Source organism: Balaenoptera acutorostrata, chromosome 13 (assembly GCF_949987535.1).
Source record: "Balaenoptera acutorostrata chromosome 13, mBalAcu1.1, whole genome shotgun sequence".
Lineage (NCBI taxonomy): Eukaryota > Metazoa > Chordata > Mammalia > Artiodactyla > Balaenopteridae > Balaenoptera > Balaenoptera acutorostrata.
The window spans coordinates 55695886-55712853 of NC_080076.1; the positions used below are offsets into that span (position 1 = coordinate 55695886).

General features: G+C 41.7%; 1 protein-coding gene across 4 annotated transcripts in view; it reads right to left on the reverse strand.

Annotated features, from left to right (window-relative positions):
* The window catches only part of YES1 (YES proto-oncogene 1, Src family tyrosine kinase), a 77791-nt gene extending 67430 nt beyond the window's left edge, over window positions 1-10361 (reverse strand). The window contains exon 1 of one of the 4 annotated variants that reach the window (XM_057527232.1): window positions 9801-10361. The gene's annotated coding sequence lies outside the window, so the exon portion shown is untranslated. Of the gene's footprint in view, window positions 1-9089; window positions 9320-9373 lie in introns of those variants that run through there. The other 3 variants (XM_057527231.1, XM_057527229.1, XM_057527230.1) reach the window with 3 other exon arrangements.
* Between the last annotated feature and the right edge of the window lie 6607 nt (window positions 10362-16968).

The following is a 16968-nucleotide window of genomic DNA, read 5'->3' on the forward strand; positions in this document are numbered from 1 at the left end:
AAATCAGAAAGTGTGCTCTCTTTCTGCAGCATGCACCTGAAACATGATGGAGGACAATTTAGACAATACAGAGCTTCCATCTATTTCTACTAACTCATCTAGGAATAAATCCTATACTTAGTAGAAAAGAAGGCAATATTGCACAGTAGAAGGAAAACTGATTTGAGCATAAACTATATATATGTATATAAATATATATGGGGGGAGGCAGACTATAGACATACAGACTATATGTATACTTTACAAACCCAAACTTACAAAAGAACCACATTTACTCCAGTTGAGTTAGAGTAATAACCCACTTCTGCATGCTCCTTTGTTCCTATGATGAATTTTTTTCTTTTTGGCTACGCCACACAGCTTGTGGGAGGCTTGTGGGATCTTGGTTCCCCGACCAGGGATTGAACCCGGGCCCTCGGCAGTGAAAGCGTAGAGTCCTAACCACTGGACAGCCAGGGAATTCCCTGATGAATTAAATTTAGATAGGAAAAAAACTTGATTGGAAGAACATGCAAACACTGTCTCTGTAATGTGGGCTGTAGCTACAGTTTAGTTAGTGTAATAACCCAATTTTTTAGCTCATATAATAGTTGACATCAACACCCATCATGAAATATGCACAACAAAGCTAATTCCATTAGAAAGAAAAGTGGAAGTGTTGAAAATTCTCAACCCAATACAAATGTACAGTTTACGGAAGAAGGAAAAAGATAAAAAATCACCCTTTCCATCATTGCTCCTTATCCCTAAGGAAGGTGTCTTATAGGAAACAGTCTTGCTGTCAGTTATTCAGTCACATCAACGAGGCATGTGACCTTAGCAAATTACATATACTTACTGATCCTCAGTTTCTTTGTGTGTAATAAAAGCCTATCTTATGCATGATTCCTGTGTGTTTCTGGAATGCCTTTTCAAAGATTTAACTTAAACGTGAAAATGTATATGAATGTATAGCAAAGCATCTGACATAAAACAGGCTTTCTTGGGACTTCCCTGGTGGTCCAGTGGTAAAGAATCCGCCTTCCAATGCAGGGGACGGGGGTTCAATCCCTGGTCAGGGAACTAAGATCCCACGTGCTGCAGGGCAACTAAGTCCCCATACCACAACTACTGAGCTCGCATGCCTCAACGAGAGAGCCCGTGTGCTGCAAACTACAGAGCCCACGTGCTCTGAAGCCCACACGCCACAACTAGAGAGAAGCCCGTGTGCCAAAACGAAGAGCCCACTCCGCAATGAAAGATCCCGCATGCCGCAACTGAGACCCGATGCAGCCAAAAAATTTTTTAAAAGAAAATAAATAAATAAAATCTAAAAATAAAAAATAAAACAGGCTTTCCTCCGTCTTTACCCAATACCTAACAGAAGGAGTGAATGGGTGGGAAAAAGAAAAAAGGACACAAAAAAGAAAATTATAAACTTCATACTACATCCACTTCTCATTTTTCCTCTTCTACTCTCCTCATTTTTGTTTCTCATTCCCAATCTTTTGACCTGTTTCCATTTCTCACACTGGGTCAGGGTAGGAAGCAAGTTTCACAGTGCCTAGCAAGCAGGTGGGAGGAACTAGGGAAGCTTCTGTCCTTAAATTAAGCTCAGAGTCCTAGCATCCTAATATGGAGCTCATAACAGTGATTTTTAAATAGTGAAAAGCAGGGAAGGTGGGGAGGGAGGACAACTGGCAAGGCTACAGGTTACCCACTGTATAATCAGAGCGTTTAGTAGACCAAGTATTTCATTTGCTCAAAGAGCTCAGCAAATTAAAAAACAAAAAACAAAAAAAAACCACAAAAACACAAAACTTAAAATCAATCAGAACATATTTACCACAGAAACACTGTTGTATCTTTATGTTAGGTTTTTACAAATAAACTCCAATGGGCTGCCCAGAAATCTAACCAAAAAGGCTAACCTTACGGAAAAGAACTTTTTCTGGGAATAATATTCTGATTTTCCACCTTATAATTTTAGTTTCTTTTCTTTTCCTTCCTTCTCTTTCTTTCTACAAAATCTATTATGCAAACCTTAAAAAGCTAACCATTTTCAAATGCCCATGCTTATTTTGTTCTAAACGTTAACTACATGTATTAAAGAAAAATATCCAAAACAATTAGTCTGCGCTTTTGTCAATTAAAAAAGATGTTTTAATGTCAGTGACTCTTTTCCCGATACAATGCAGCAAAGCTGTCATCCCGTCATAACTACCTGTTAACTGACATCACAACTATGTGCTTCAATGAATCATTCAGTCCTTTTCTAATTTTACTGCAAAATAAATCTGAAATGTTTTTTTAAAAGCCTTGCTTTCAAATGTGTTTTCTTATAGTAAATCTTCTGTATAGGTGTTGTGGAGCCTGTGTATGTGAGTCACAAGTATCTGTAATGAACTAACATCCAGAAAAACATCAAGTCTTCCCGCCTAGAGAATTGAATCAGTTTACTTGAGGCTAAATCTATGTAGTACAAAGGGATTTATTAAAGCTTCAGATGTATCACACCCTAACACCCATCAAAAATCAGAGAAGTATTCTAATGGATTATCACACTAAAAAGATCAATCTAAAAAATTTATAACAGCCTCATAATTATAGCCAGTTCCACCCAACTGTGAATTCCTAGAAGGTAGTAGTCATGCTGCAATCATTTTTATAACATCAAAACTGGCATAATATTTGTTGCACCACAGGTTTAATAAATGTCCACTTAATGAGTGGAATACACTTTATTTGCCTGAGAAAGTCCAGGGTCAAGTCTGTGGGTCAGTTTTTTACCCTAACTTTTATTTACCTGATATCTAATTGTATTTCAAATTCTAGACTCTAAAACATTTCCTTAAAATTTTATCAATATAAAAACTTCAACTGCAGTAGAGCCACATATTTAAATAAGGCTGAAAGAATATTAGAAAACATCTGGCCCAACTGTACCCCCGTTTCAAGTGGTGAAGCTGAGGCCTATGAAGTTCAATGAATTGACCAAGGCCACACAGCTCTTCACTGTCACAAGTGGAATTAAAATCCAGATGGTCTTCTACCTTTTAGTCTTGTCCTTATTACACCATGTTACCTTCTCTGCTCCTTTTCAAATGCCTGACTGCTATTAATTAAAAAGTATCCATAATATGAAAATACTAATTGCATCAGAACAAATGTAAGAAATCAATAAACTTGGGACTTCCCTGGTGGCGCCAGTGGTTGAGAATCCGCCTGCCAATGCAGGGAACATGGGTCCGATCCCTGGTCCGGGAAGATCCCACATGCCGCGGAGCAACTAAGCCCGTGTGCCGTAACTACTGAGCCTGCGCTCTAGAGCCCACGAGCCACAACTCCTGTGCCCTCACACTGCAACTACTGAAGCCCGCGTGCCTGGAGCCCGTGCTCCGCAACAAGAGAAGCCCGCGCACCACAACAAAGAGTGGCCCCCGCTCTCCACAACTGCAGAAAGCCCGCACAGCAAGGAAGACCCAACACAGCCAAAAAAAAATCAATAAACTTGCCATGAAACAGTTGTAAGTATTAACTTATGCAGCAAAAGCCACCAATTTTCTCCACCCCACCGCAATTTCTACTTAACGCTAAGAAACTAAAAGTTACATTAAAAAATTAGAGAAGTGACTAGCCTCTGTAATCAGTTTAAGAAAACCTAAGGTCTACATATATTGTTAGGAACAGAGGCTGAAACCAGACAATCTTTAGGTTTCAGTGGTCAGTCTTTTCCTCCCAGTACTTCCTGCCTCCACCCCCACCAATAATTCAGCAGACATACCCTATGACCTATGCATTCTTTCACAGATTACATCAAGAAAACAAGGATTTCTTTTTCTTTTTGTCCTTGGAATATACGAATATTATCACAATTATAATACTGACTGTCACTAATACCATGATAGGATACCCCCGCCAAAAAAAAATTTTTTTTTTAATTTTTGGCTGCACCGCGTGGCATCAGGATCCCCGTTCTTCGACTAGAGATCGAACCTGCACTCCCTGCAATGGAAGCGTGGAGTCTTAACCATTAGACCACCAGGGAAGTCCCCCAGATGTACTTTTTTTTTACAATCTAGGATCTTGGGCTTTCAACACTCACTAAAATAGTAAAAAAACACTTATTTAAAATAAACCTTACTAGAAACTAGTATAACCCCAACTACAAAGAGTTTCCAGTTTATGTTAGAAATATCAAAATGACCTTTAAGTTCACATTTAAAGTTTAAACTTTTTAAACAGTTTTATAAAATCATTTTCTAGACCAAAACTTTTGAGGGTTAAAGATCTAAAGAACTTGTTTTAACATCAGCTTCTGAAAAAGTACTAAGCTACTTTTGTAAAATTTTACTACAGGTATACCTTAAAAACATGTTGTGTGGGGAGAAAGTCTGTATATACAAACTCATAAATATACACAGAACCACATCCCTGAATACAACTCAAAAGGATTTATTCTATTAAAGACTGTTCTCAAAGATTCATATAAAACAGTTCCTTGCCACAATGAGTTCTAAGTCAAGTATATCACAGTCATGGAAAGAAATAATTAGAATGCAAGGAGAAATGTGCTTTGATACCAGCGTTCTGTGGGAGCACAGAGAAGGGGGTCAACACACCACTGTCTTGTTAAGTATGTGCCACGATAACAATGTGTACTTGTTAATGTTCAAGTGTACAGTCTTCCGTACTTCTTCCTTCCTTCTGGTTATACCAGTTTGAGAGCTACTTCTCCCAATACTCTCTATTCCCATCCCAAATTAGCCAAATCCTGAACCACTAAATTCCAAAGCCAGAACGAGCAACAGGAATTGTCTAGATTTTCCAACGGTAGTGGTAAACGAGAGGACAAGATGCTGCTGCTCTTTGCTTGGCACACTGAGCAACGTTTCAGAGGCAGCAAAATTTGCCTGCGGCCTCTTCCAGTCTGGGGCTTGCCATAGAGAGCTGATGCTGTATCTGCGTTTGCTGGGGTCCATCTTCTCACACCTCAGGAATAAAGAACAAAAGGAAAAATAATCTAGGGTTCCTACTTGCAAAACTCCAGCAGTCACAGGGGATATGTCATGCGCAGCTAGTTCTAGAAATAATCCCTTTTGAAGGTCTTCCACTTCCTGGAAGAAAAGCAGGGAGTCCAAAGAACCTGCATATCAGCTCTGCCACCCGCCAAGCAACAGTAACAGCAGCAGCACTTCGAAGAGAAACGGGTTAAAACGGCACAGAGTATATGGTATACACTTCAGAGAACCTGAAATCACATATATACTCAAATTAGAGAAACTGAAGGGCACTGCTGTCCCGGGTTGGGGGGTGGCGGGGGGGAGCAGAGGCATAGCTCAGCCCATCGGTAACCTCACTGTACATTATCCTGTACTCTGAAATTACAGGATTCCCTTTCTTTCCTGGAGTGAGCTTCAAGATCTTAAAGAGTAACACCAGGTAAACCTAACCCAGACCAGGATGTGTTGCTATCAAGTCTGCTAGTTCCAAGACAACAGTGGCGCTACTGCAGCCAACGATTCCTTGGCACACAGACACGTTAAAATGATCCTGGCAGCGGCACTGGCTCTTCTCTTTCACCCTCTTGTTACTCTAGCTCCTTTTGCTAAATCTGCCTCTGAGTTTAGACAGGAGCTGGATGGTTCATAATCACCCAGCAGCTGTAGCTGAGCAATAGTCAGCCTAATTGTGGCGCCGGAGCAGCTGAGAGGAAGAAAAGAGAGACTACATACCCTACCATAGCCACACAAACCGCCGCACACACTACCAATCAGATACCAAGGTACTTTAACAGGAACAGGTGATTTCCTTTAAAGAAAAGCAGTTGTACCTCGCTAGAGGAACTTGTATTTGTATTACAGACCTGTTTAAACGTGAACTGAAGGTGACCTAAGCCATGTAGGGTTCTGAACAATGGAAGATCTTAACTAAAACTTCCTGTAAATATTCACACAACAAAGCCAGCACCACAAACATCACCTTTGTAACATAACTGAAAGTTCCTGTGATATAAGAACTTGGTACAGCCATGATCTCCTCTTCAGCTCCACATTACCACAGTGCAAAGCAACCACACCAACAACTACCACAGCAAGCCATTACACAAAGCAAGTAAAGTAGCATAAGGCAGCGATTCACAGCATTTTGGAAACTCCAACACCATAATGTCATTTGAAACAAAACACCATTTCTTTAGGTGCTATACAGCACATCTTCATAAAGTCTGAGTAAATGAAAACTTATTTTATGCTGAGAATTTTAAGACATCCTTAAGAATATCAAATCGCAGGCTGAAATTACCAATCTAAAGAATTATTGTTCCAGAAAACTGAAAATGGATGAAAGACTTATTACCTTGATGCCATAGTTAAATTTTGAGTCTTAACTGTCATGTTATCATAATCTTCTGAAAAATAGGGCATATTTTATATTTGATGACAGAACAGTGCTCCCTAGTTTAATAAACATATTTTGATTACCTATTTGTCATGTACAACATACAAAACTGAAGAGGATTTAAAGTTAGTTAAACCTGGTGTATTTCCTCAAAATATTAACATAATTAACATATGTTATTTACCTGTGAAAGTAGTTACATACGCCAGCTGGTATTTCCCAGTTATGGTTTAATAGGTCTAACCCTGTTTGCAAAGGGCAGCCCAGCAGTATTCTAAAGTCAGTCACCAAATACTAAGTCCTTTAGCGAAACACCTTATACACTGTAAAGTACATTACACACAGGCTTCTTTAAAAAGGGGAAAAAAAAGTTTCACATAAACTAAAACACAGACACAGAAAACCAATCATGGCTTAATGAACTATACGCTTGAACTATACCACCATCAGGGTAAAGAACTTTGCCACCACTTCAGGAGCCAGGTCCCAATCACAGCCTCCTCCCTCCTCTTTTATCTTTACTTTTACAGAAATCACTTCCTTGCAGGTTTTTAAAAAATACATAGTTTTACCCCCCGAGTTTGCATTCCTAGATACCAGACCTTAACACTGCTCTCTAAAAATGTTTGACGTTAGGCTTCTTTTTTTAGCATAATGCTAATAGAAACTAATAATAAATAACGTCTACGCTAAACAGACTCACTAGATTAAGAGCTAAACATATTTATAAAGAAAAATTACATTAATAAATTATTTACTGCCTAAAAGGATGCAAATTTGAACTCTACATAAACAACTCTTAAAGCATGTGTCAGTAATATTTCATTTACACGGGGTCCTTGCTATCTTTTAGAATATTTATTCTTTTAGCATTACATACCATGAAGGAGATTTATTTGCATAGACGTTGATTTTTCAGCTTGAGAATTCACTGATTTAAAAAAAAAAAAAAACTTGAACCATGTATTAATATTATACTTCAGCCATAAGACAAATTCCACCTATCCCAGAAGATAGGTCAAAGCTGTAATTTCACTTTCGGTTGAACAGAAAGGAGTCAATTTTGTGGTTTATGAAGTCAGCAAAAACGTACTGCAAAATTAAAGCTATTATAACATTATGGTGGTTACGGCAGAGTACATATTTTAAGAGCCCTTTTATACTTTATCCTGGAAACATGAATGTGAACTGTCTTGTACTTAGATTCAGATCAAAGTCATTTGTTTTTTTTCAAATTAGGACCCAATGAATTGTCAACCAGCATTAAAAATCTCCACTGAGGTTTAGCTAATGTCCCAAAATTAAAATACAATTACACTTCCTTTTCTTAAAGGGTCAACTATGGCAGGGATCTAATATATTAGTAAAAACAGAACAAAACATAAATAATGAAATATAACTTTCTTACAGAATAGATGAAAATCACATGTGACACATACAAGATCCTTGGCTTCTAATACAAGACACTCCTTCATTACCTGTCCATTCAAAATGTTTCCTGTCCACTGTGTGCCAACCATTGTGCTAGTTAATACATTAGATTTACCACATACTTTGCCTTAAATGCCTACAGTCACGTGTACCTATTTAGTAATATTTTCCTTAGCGTGTAATTTAACCACAGATAATTTAACAGGATGGTTTAAACACACTTAGAATTATCAAGTTAACTTTGCCACTGCAATCCTGCAGTTGCAATGCACGAGTATACCACCATCATACACATGTATATGTGAGATCATCTATGTGAACACACATTCCGGTGGGAACATATACACATAATAAATGGCTTGAACATAAAGTTTGATTCCAGTGGAGACTCAGCTTTTCATTTCCCTAACAATTTATAAATCGTCAGACCGTGTGTCATGCCGTGCCTGTTTTAATGAATGAAGCAGAAAATAATTCTACCAAATCCAAACCATGTTGGGTCCCACCCACTACAGAACAAAAATTAAAGCAGTCCCTACCCTACATCGGATTTGATTTTCTAAGAGCTTCTTAAAACAACGTTGCCCCATGCCCAATAAAGCAAAAGCTGGAAGCAATTATCAAGAAGAAAAACACACATTAAAACAAAATTTTCTGTAACACATGTCGACAGAGAACCGAACCAAATGGGAGACGGAGTGTCATAACACTAAAAGTGCACGCTGAACAGCATATTTCCCAACCCCCAACCCAAAACAAAGGAAAACTTTAACATGTTGCGGTTTTCAATCAAACCTAGCGCAGCGAGAGGCTCACCCGCTCGCCCCCCCTCCCCCGCCCGCTCTCCCGGCACAGTTGCCACCCCGCGTCCGCCGACAGGCAGACCCCCGACCCCGGGGACGGAAAGGGGCCGCTGCTCCCGCTCCTTACTTCGGCCAAAAGAAACCTCGCCGGCCCCTCGCCGGGCGGCCAGCACAACCTCAGAGACGCGGGTGCGGGTGTCCCGGCGCTCCCAGGACCTTAGGTCGGACTTGGGCGGGACCGGGAAGGAATGGACTGGGCGGAGACCGAGGCAGAGGGCGAGCAGGTAGCGCCGGGAAGGACACACGCCCGTCGGGCGAGCCGGGCCGGGGGAGGGGAGAAGTTTCTCCCCAACTTCCCGACTCGGAGCCGGCGGAGAGCGGCGGCGCCTCCGGGCGCTGGCAGGCGCCGGGCCTAGCGCTGCGGGGCCGGGATCGGCCGCCTCCTGCTCCGCCCGCGGGGCCCCGAAGCGTCCTTACCTGCGCTCCAGCCGCGCTCGTATGAGTCGCCGCAGCGGCGGGGAAGGGTGGCGGGGAGGGGGCGGCGGGCGGAGGGGAGGCCCGCGGGGCCCTCTCCGTCCTCCACCTCCTCGTCCCGGGCGCCGAGCGGCAGCGACGACGGCACAGCCGGCCGGGAACTCGCTACTTCAGGAGGGAATTCCCGGGCTCCCCAACCCCGCGGCCTCACGCTCCACCTCCTCCCCGCGCGGTACCCGCCCTCACTCCCGGCCCCGCCCCCCCGTGCAGGGGCGGGGGCGGGCTACCTGCGCGCGCGGCCGCCCGCTCACCGGAACTCGCGCCGCGCCCGACCGGGCTCCCGCGACCCCGCCTTCCGACGCCGGCGCGCGTCCCTTCGGGTTGCGGGCCGCCCTTCAGCCGTCCCGGTCGGCGGCGAGACCGAGTCACTAATCCCGACCCAACATGGCGGCGGGGTCCGGGGCGGATTCCCGAGGCGGCGCAGGCTGAGGGGGCGTGAGGAGGAGGCGCTTCTCCACACGGAAAGCAGGCCCACAGCGCCCCCTCCCCACGCGCGGAACCTGCGGCTCGGCTGCCGCGGAAGATAGGGTGGGGTGCCTCGGCCTTTCTCCTTTCCCCTCGCCCCGCTCTCTGTAGTGCCGAGGGCTTTGTTTTCGTGGGGGAGTACAGGAGTTTGGGGTTGGCTGTTTGCTCTTCAGTACTATGCTTCCGCACCCTTTGTCGTGGATAGTAAAATCTCAGCCCAGCCAGGGGGGTGTTACTAACACCCTCCTCACCAGCCTGATCGTCGTCCAGAAACGCTCGCGTCTGGCCTCCTTCCGATCCAGGGATCCTGTCCCAGCCCCAGGAGCTTCCTGTTGACTGTAGGTCGAACCAGCCTTGCCGGGAGAGGGAACCGAAGCCGAGTTTTGTTGGCGACTCTCCCAGTAATGGTGGCTTTGGCTTGTCTTGGGACAGCGTGTTCTCAGGCGATGCTGGCAACGTCCCAGAGGAGGAACTGGGGCAGGTATTATTGTCCCATTTGACAGCTGTGGAAACTGAGGCTGCCACTGCAACGAACGTGGAGCAGCCACAACTAGAATCCTGCTCATCTGAATCCAAGCACCTTTCCTACTGGCCTTGCAGCCAGTCGCTGAAGCAGAAGGAAGAGGGTCCAGAAGGTCCAGAATGAACTGGGAAAAAATGAGGGTCATTCAGTGTCCAGAAGGGCTGAATACTGAGTGTCTTCTGCTGAAATCACTTCTGCCCTGACAGACTCTCAGATTAACTTCCTCTTCGTATTTCCTCTTTGGTGGGGTTATCAGAACTATTAATGTTGGGATTGTTGGTTTCCTTTGTGGTTTTTAGCGAAATTCAGAATCATCTTCGACAAATAAGAAATGGTACAATCATATGTGTCAGTATTCTGGTATTCTAGAAACTTAGGAAATGCATATAAGGGTTTGAAAAAAATTTTTTTTCAGCTCACTAAATGAGCCAAAGATAGGCATAGGCATTCACATTAACTAAAAGGTAACATCGTGCTTTATATGATTTAGCTGCTAAAACTTCATTTTCCCTTGACTGTCTTGGGCATTAAAATTTTCATGTAACTTTATATTTAGCTTTTTTTTTTTTAACTAGAAAATAAATTCCTTGAGCTGCTACTTTTCTAAACTTCTATGTAAAATAGAGATAGTATTTTTTTGTCCTAAACTCTCAGCCTCAAAAAAATCAACTCAAAAATACTAGTTTACTCCAGTTCAAGGGATGAAGTGGCTTTGAAGATGTTCTGTATGGAGTTTTAAAGATGGGAGAGGGTGTCAAAATCCTACATGTTTTGTTATACTCACTTATCTTCAATTTTCTTCCCCTAACCCTCATTTTAATTCTTTTTATTACTTCATTCCCTGTTTTCTCTTTTGGAATATTCATCTAACAACATCAAGCTTCAGTCTGTAAATATTCTGGAGACTTTTCAATATGGAGTCTCACTTATCTCCAGGCGTATTTAAAACAAACGGGACAAAGAGAATCTCTAAAGCCTCACTGAGTTTGGTATAATAGAAATTGCTTTCAAGTGAAAATCTGTTCATTTGTGAAAAGGACAAATGAAGAAGCACACCCCTGTGTCCCTCCCACACAGCAGGGAGGTCTGGTATGTATGGGTTAAGGAGTGATAAGGAACCTAAATCATGGCATCCCTGGGCGAGTCTGCTGGATGAAAAAGCTAGGGGAAAACTTGAAATAAATTAATGAAATAGGTTAAGTCCCTACAAAAGTGAAACACATCGTGTATTTAAGTTTATTAATGCTTACAATTATTTGACTGATGGAAAGCCTGAAGGATTTGGAGTTTCGTTGGGGCCCACTCCCTCTCACCCTGGAACATGTGATTTTGCCAGGAAGTGGTTGTGTGTGGAATAAACCTCTCCTGCCTGTGTCGGTCATCTGCTGCTGTTGCTGCTTGCATCACTGAGGCTGTGATGATGATTTTCTCTTCCTGGTAACTAGAGAGCCTGCAGTCCTACACAGGTGCAGGCACTGGTCTCTGCTCTTTAATGACTATCCTCACTACCACCCCCTCCCCCCCAAATGCCTTCCACCTTAACCATTCAAAGCTTGGATCTCCTTAAGTCACGGTGCCTCGGGTTATCTACACCACCTCAGCCTTGCCTCCTCCACCTGGCCAATTAGGGCAAATATGAGGAGCCCTCTAAACAAAGACAGGGAAAATCGAGCAAAAGGCAAGTATCCATCCTTGAATGTTAGGCTTGTTGTGCCAAGCTCTGTGGCGAGATGCCGTACAATTTCTGCTGCCTTCATCACCTCCAGGACTGGTGCACACCTGGGCAAGGTCTGTCTAAGAGAAGCAATCCACTGGATGTGTAAGGACACCTCCTACAATGAATAGATACAAGAAACGGCGATCTTATGTGAGCTGCAGCAAATCCAGCCCATCGTTTTGCCCTGTTTTGTTGCTCTCTCCAGTGTCTAACTTATTGCCTGCCTGGTCTACAATCTTAGATTTTCACCCTGTGCCTGGTGTGCCTCCGCAGCTCCGGGACTATTTGTTGGAAATCTAGTCTTTGCTGTTGGAATCTATTTCGGCATCATCTAGGTTTATTTTTCTGACTTCAGTTCTTCCTAGTTCTCCTGTAGTTTCGTCCCAGGCCTGTTACACCTAGCGAAGTCCCTACCAGTGTCAGCAGCTCCAGCTCCCCGGGTACCACTCTGCCTGTTCCTAGATAGCCTTCGCCATAACTTCAGACTTTCATGCTCTCAACTTGGTTCATCACTCTGTTCTGTGACAGCAGTTTCTAAGCTGGATGGCACTTGGCATCTTCTCACATGCTGTCTGCCTTGCAGAATATAGCATGCAGTGGACACCTTTTGAGGGTGTCTGTTTAACCCAAGGTCCTCTACTCTGAGAACCAGTCCTCTCCCAATAGCCGGAGTGTAGCCCTTTGATCTGAGTACCCCCTACTCTCAGGCTCCAGCTTGGAATTTGGAATTTTGAGGGAGTGACACAAAGGTGACTCAGAGGTTATTCATGATGGTGTGGTGGAGTTCAGGGTCCAGTGGCAAAAGGTGAGTGTCCAGGGGTAGGGAGGGTCCAGGGGCAGCAAGTGTGCAGTGCTGCTGGCGCCTGCATCCTAAGCAGACCATCCCTATGGCAGGACCTGGACTCTGCCCCGCCTCCCTTGGTTCCTGCCTGAGCCTGCTCCACCAATCCTCCTGTTCATTCTCTGAACTTCCAAAATTAAGTTCTCTTTCTGCTTAAATTAAGTGGAGACCTTCTGTTCTTTGCAAATAAGAGCCACTGTTAGTTTCTGCTACTTACTCATACTGCTGACAGTAAACTCAAGTGCTGTGAGGGCAGCACCTCCTGCCCCCTGCACACAATGGGGGTGGGTGAGGGCTGGGGGAGCTGGTTTTCAGAGAGAGGATGAAGCAGATGCATAGTGAGAAGCTTTTCTGGGGATAAGAGCTTGTAGGACCCCAATGCTAACTCTAGTTGCCTTGAGCCACATGTAACACCCCAAGAGTAGAACATAGCTGGCAAATCAGTCCCTCCTCCAGCTGCCAGGGGCAGTCATTGCTTTTTTTTTTTTTAATTTTTTATTTATTTTTGGCTGTGTTGGGTCTTCGTTGCAGTGTGAGGGCTTTTCATTGTGGTGGCTTCTCTTGTTGTGGAGCATGGGCTCTAGGTGTGCAGGCTTCAGTAGTTGTGGCGCACGGGCTTAGTTGCTCTGAGGCATGTGGGATCTTCCCAGACCAGGGATCGAACCTGTGTCCCCTGCATTGACAGGTGGATTCTTAACCACTGTGCCACCAGGGAAGTCCAGTCATTGCTTTTACATTGCAGCAGGCATCTACCCTTTCTCCCAGAGCACTACCTCCATCCTCAAAATCCTTCTCAACACGATTCAGGCAGCAAACACCTGAAATTCATGTTAGATGTTGAAACCCATTTGATACCTCTGCCCTATAGGCTTATAATTTCCTCCCAAGATCTATATGTGCAAGTCCTGTAGCCATTCCCAAGTGTTTGACCTGATACATTAAGCTGATGTGTGGTCAGTGTCTCTGACAGTGAGTATAAACACCACTGAAATTGCTACCAGATTGCTACTTCCTGGAAATCTTTACAAATGGGTTATAAAAAGTAGAACATAACTTTGCTTAAAGGCAAGAAGTTAGAATGTTTACCTACGTCAAAGGTTTAGAAAAGAAACTATAAATCAGTCATGCTCTTATCTCTTAAATAAACTAACATCAGATCATGAAACATAAAGGACTGGAATCAGGGAACTCTTTTTTATTAGATATTTTGCAAGCTAACACTGCAGTTGGGGTTTAAAAATACGTTTGGAATGAATCTATGTCTTTGAAAAACTCTTTTAACATTGTTTTAAAGCTAGGCTTTCTTTTTGCACTTTCAATGGTAAAGATCATTATTTTTTGCATTGTGTCTGAGCAATTAAAATCTGACAAGATCTTATTATATGAGGTACACCATAATGCACTTTTAATTCTTTGGCAAAGTGTATTTACGCTTCTTTTACTTGTATATGAAGAAGGCTTTTGAGTACTTGAAATAGCTACTTAATTGCTCTTCTTTCTAGGGGAATATCTTACATAACAAATATCTAACATAAGATCTATGCTTTGATGAAATGTCTTAGGTCATGTGAATGAATTAATGTGACTGCAACACCGATACCAGGGTTGTAAAAACCATGGCTGTCTCTTATTGAGCCCTTACCATATGCCAGGTGCTTTACCTGAGTCATTCACTGAATCCTCATAATCACTCTGGAGGTTAGTAGTAGTATTCCCATTTGCAGATTGGATCCCATTGCAGAAAAGAAATTATTTTTTAAATGTATTTCAATGACTATGTAAAACAGCATTTGTTTCTCCAAATTCTAAAATAATTAAAATTGGTAAACTGCCTTTATAATTAGGAAATATAAATAAGAAATGTGGGATTCTACAAATTTCATAGGAAATTCTTTAATGTATAATTTTGTATCTCTAAGAAAGGGTTGGGGACAAACTTAAAAAGATGTATGAGATTAACCTAAAAAGAATGAATTCAATTCAGAAAAAACTATGAATTGAATATTAACTTTCTGGAGGTTAGTATTTGGCATCTATCAAGGCAGTCTTCCAATGACACCTCCCTTGAACCATGGTCTTCAGTTGAAGAACCAAATATCTGAGAAATGACTATATGTACAGCATATATAATTACCTGGCCAAATAAAAAGTATGTAGGTTAAATGAATGTTAAGGTTTATATTTTAATCTGCCAAGGCTAGGTAACTGTAGTTAAGCCTTCCATGGTAACATAACTCAGTGATTAGAGTCAGTAAAACAGCTAGTCACCCAAACTAGGTAAGGTTGTTTAATATTTTAAAAATCAGCTGATTCATTCATAAAGCATTCATAGACTATCTCCTGACAAATTCTGTATATTTCAGTTTATGCTGTATTAAAAGAGATCTTATGACTTTATTAACTTGAAGGATTGGAAAATTAATGGCAGTATACTTTCTTTGTATTGAAATTCAACAAATTAAATATTAATAGATTTTCAAAGATTTTATGTGGATTTTTTTTTCAGGGAAAAAGGAATTAATATCCTACCAAATTTAATGTTAAAATACATAGTTTTCTTTTGGATATTCATTAGAGACTAATACAATCATTTTTATATTTTATACCTAATTTAATTTAAAAAAATTTTTTGTTTTGCTTAAAAGAGCTAGCCACTATTTTTTTAAATTATCTTTTAGTTTTATTGTCATTATCATCATTTTCATTTCTTTATAGTGGACTAATCTACAACCATTTCAAATTTTTGAGCCCTGAGTTCTGGTCATTAATTCCTGTGGGCCTATGTCCTTCTGAATATTTGAAAGCATGTTTACTAAAGAATCAACAGCCATGCACTGAAGACTCAAAGCGTACAATGACTCACACTAAAGAGGATGCTATTTAAATAATCCAAATGTGACTAACTTCAAAGTAGAGATTTTTTTTTTTGGACACCTGGTAATTTTGGCATAAAATAGAAAATTGGCATTCATGCTCATTTCACGTAAAATTAATTCCAACAAGTTAAAATAGAAGCAGAGCTGGGGACCAAGGAATGGATGTTTTGTTTTGAAAACCAGACTGGAAATTCTGTTTATATTATAGTAAGGCCCTTTTAAAATTTATTTGAACTTCTGTTCAGGAAAATATTTAGATTTTCCTTAGCCCTCTTAAGAACCTATTGTCTAGTTGTGGATTTTATTTGAAAACCTTGAAACAGAAAAAAAAAATTCTTCCTTTTGCCAAAGTCTCCAAGCCTCACATATTCTCTTTAAAAATCACCAGTCTCATTTCCTTTGAGATGATGAGCTATACATCCAAAGAACAAAGCATTTCCTGAGTCTGTTTAGAGTACATAGGATTAGTTCCTAAGTGTTTGTCATGTACCCTCAAGAACCTGGTAGAAAGTAAAAAACAAAACAAGAAAGCCAGAAACCTCCCAAAGAATATAGAAATTTATATAAAATCTTGAGATGGTAAATAGCACAGAATTACGTAAAGTCCTAGCAAGTATTTGATAAATTTGGTCATTTAGACGTATAAACACTTATTAAGTTTTACGTTCCTTAAGATAGAAAGCTATGACAGTGGAAAGATGTTTGGACTGGAAATTAATACTAATTCTGGTCCAACTGCTAGTGGATATGGGGTTTCTTTTTTTTTTTTTTTTTTTTAATTTGTTTGTCATTTATTTTTATTATTGAGCTGTAATTATTCTTTGTACATTCTGGATACAAGTGCCTTATGAGACATAATGATTTGCAGGAATGTTCTCCCATTCTGTGGGTTGTCTTTTCACTTTTTAAAAATTATTTATTTATTTTTGGCTGCGTTGGGTCTTGTTGCTGCGCACGGGCTTCCTCTAGTTGTGGCGAGCGGGGCCTACTCTTCTTTGCGGTGCGTGGGCTTCTCATTTCGGTGGCTTCTCTTATTGCAGAGCACAGGCTCTAGGTGCGCGGGCTTCAGCAGTTGTGGCGCACAGGCTTAGTTGCTCCACGGCATGTGGGATCTTCCCGGACCAGGGATTGAACCCGTGTCCCCTGCATTGGCAGGTGGATTCCTAACCACTGTGCCACCAGGGAAGTCCTGGACAGGGGGTTTCTTTAGGGGTGAAGAAAGTATCCTGGAATCGGATAGTGGTAATGGTTGCACAACTTTGTGAATAAACTAAAAACCACTGAATTGTACACTTCAGAGGGTGAATTTTGTGGCATGTAAATTTTATCTTGATTAAAAGAAAATTCTGGTTCCAGAATTTTATGCCCTTCTGTAACTATGTAATCTTTTTTCCCCAGCT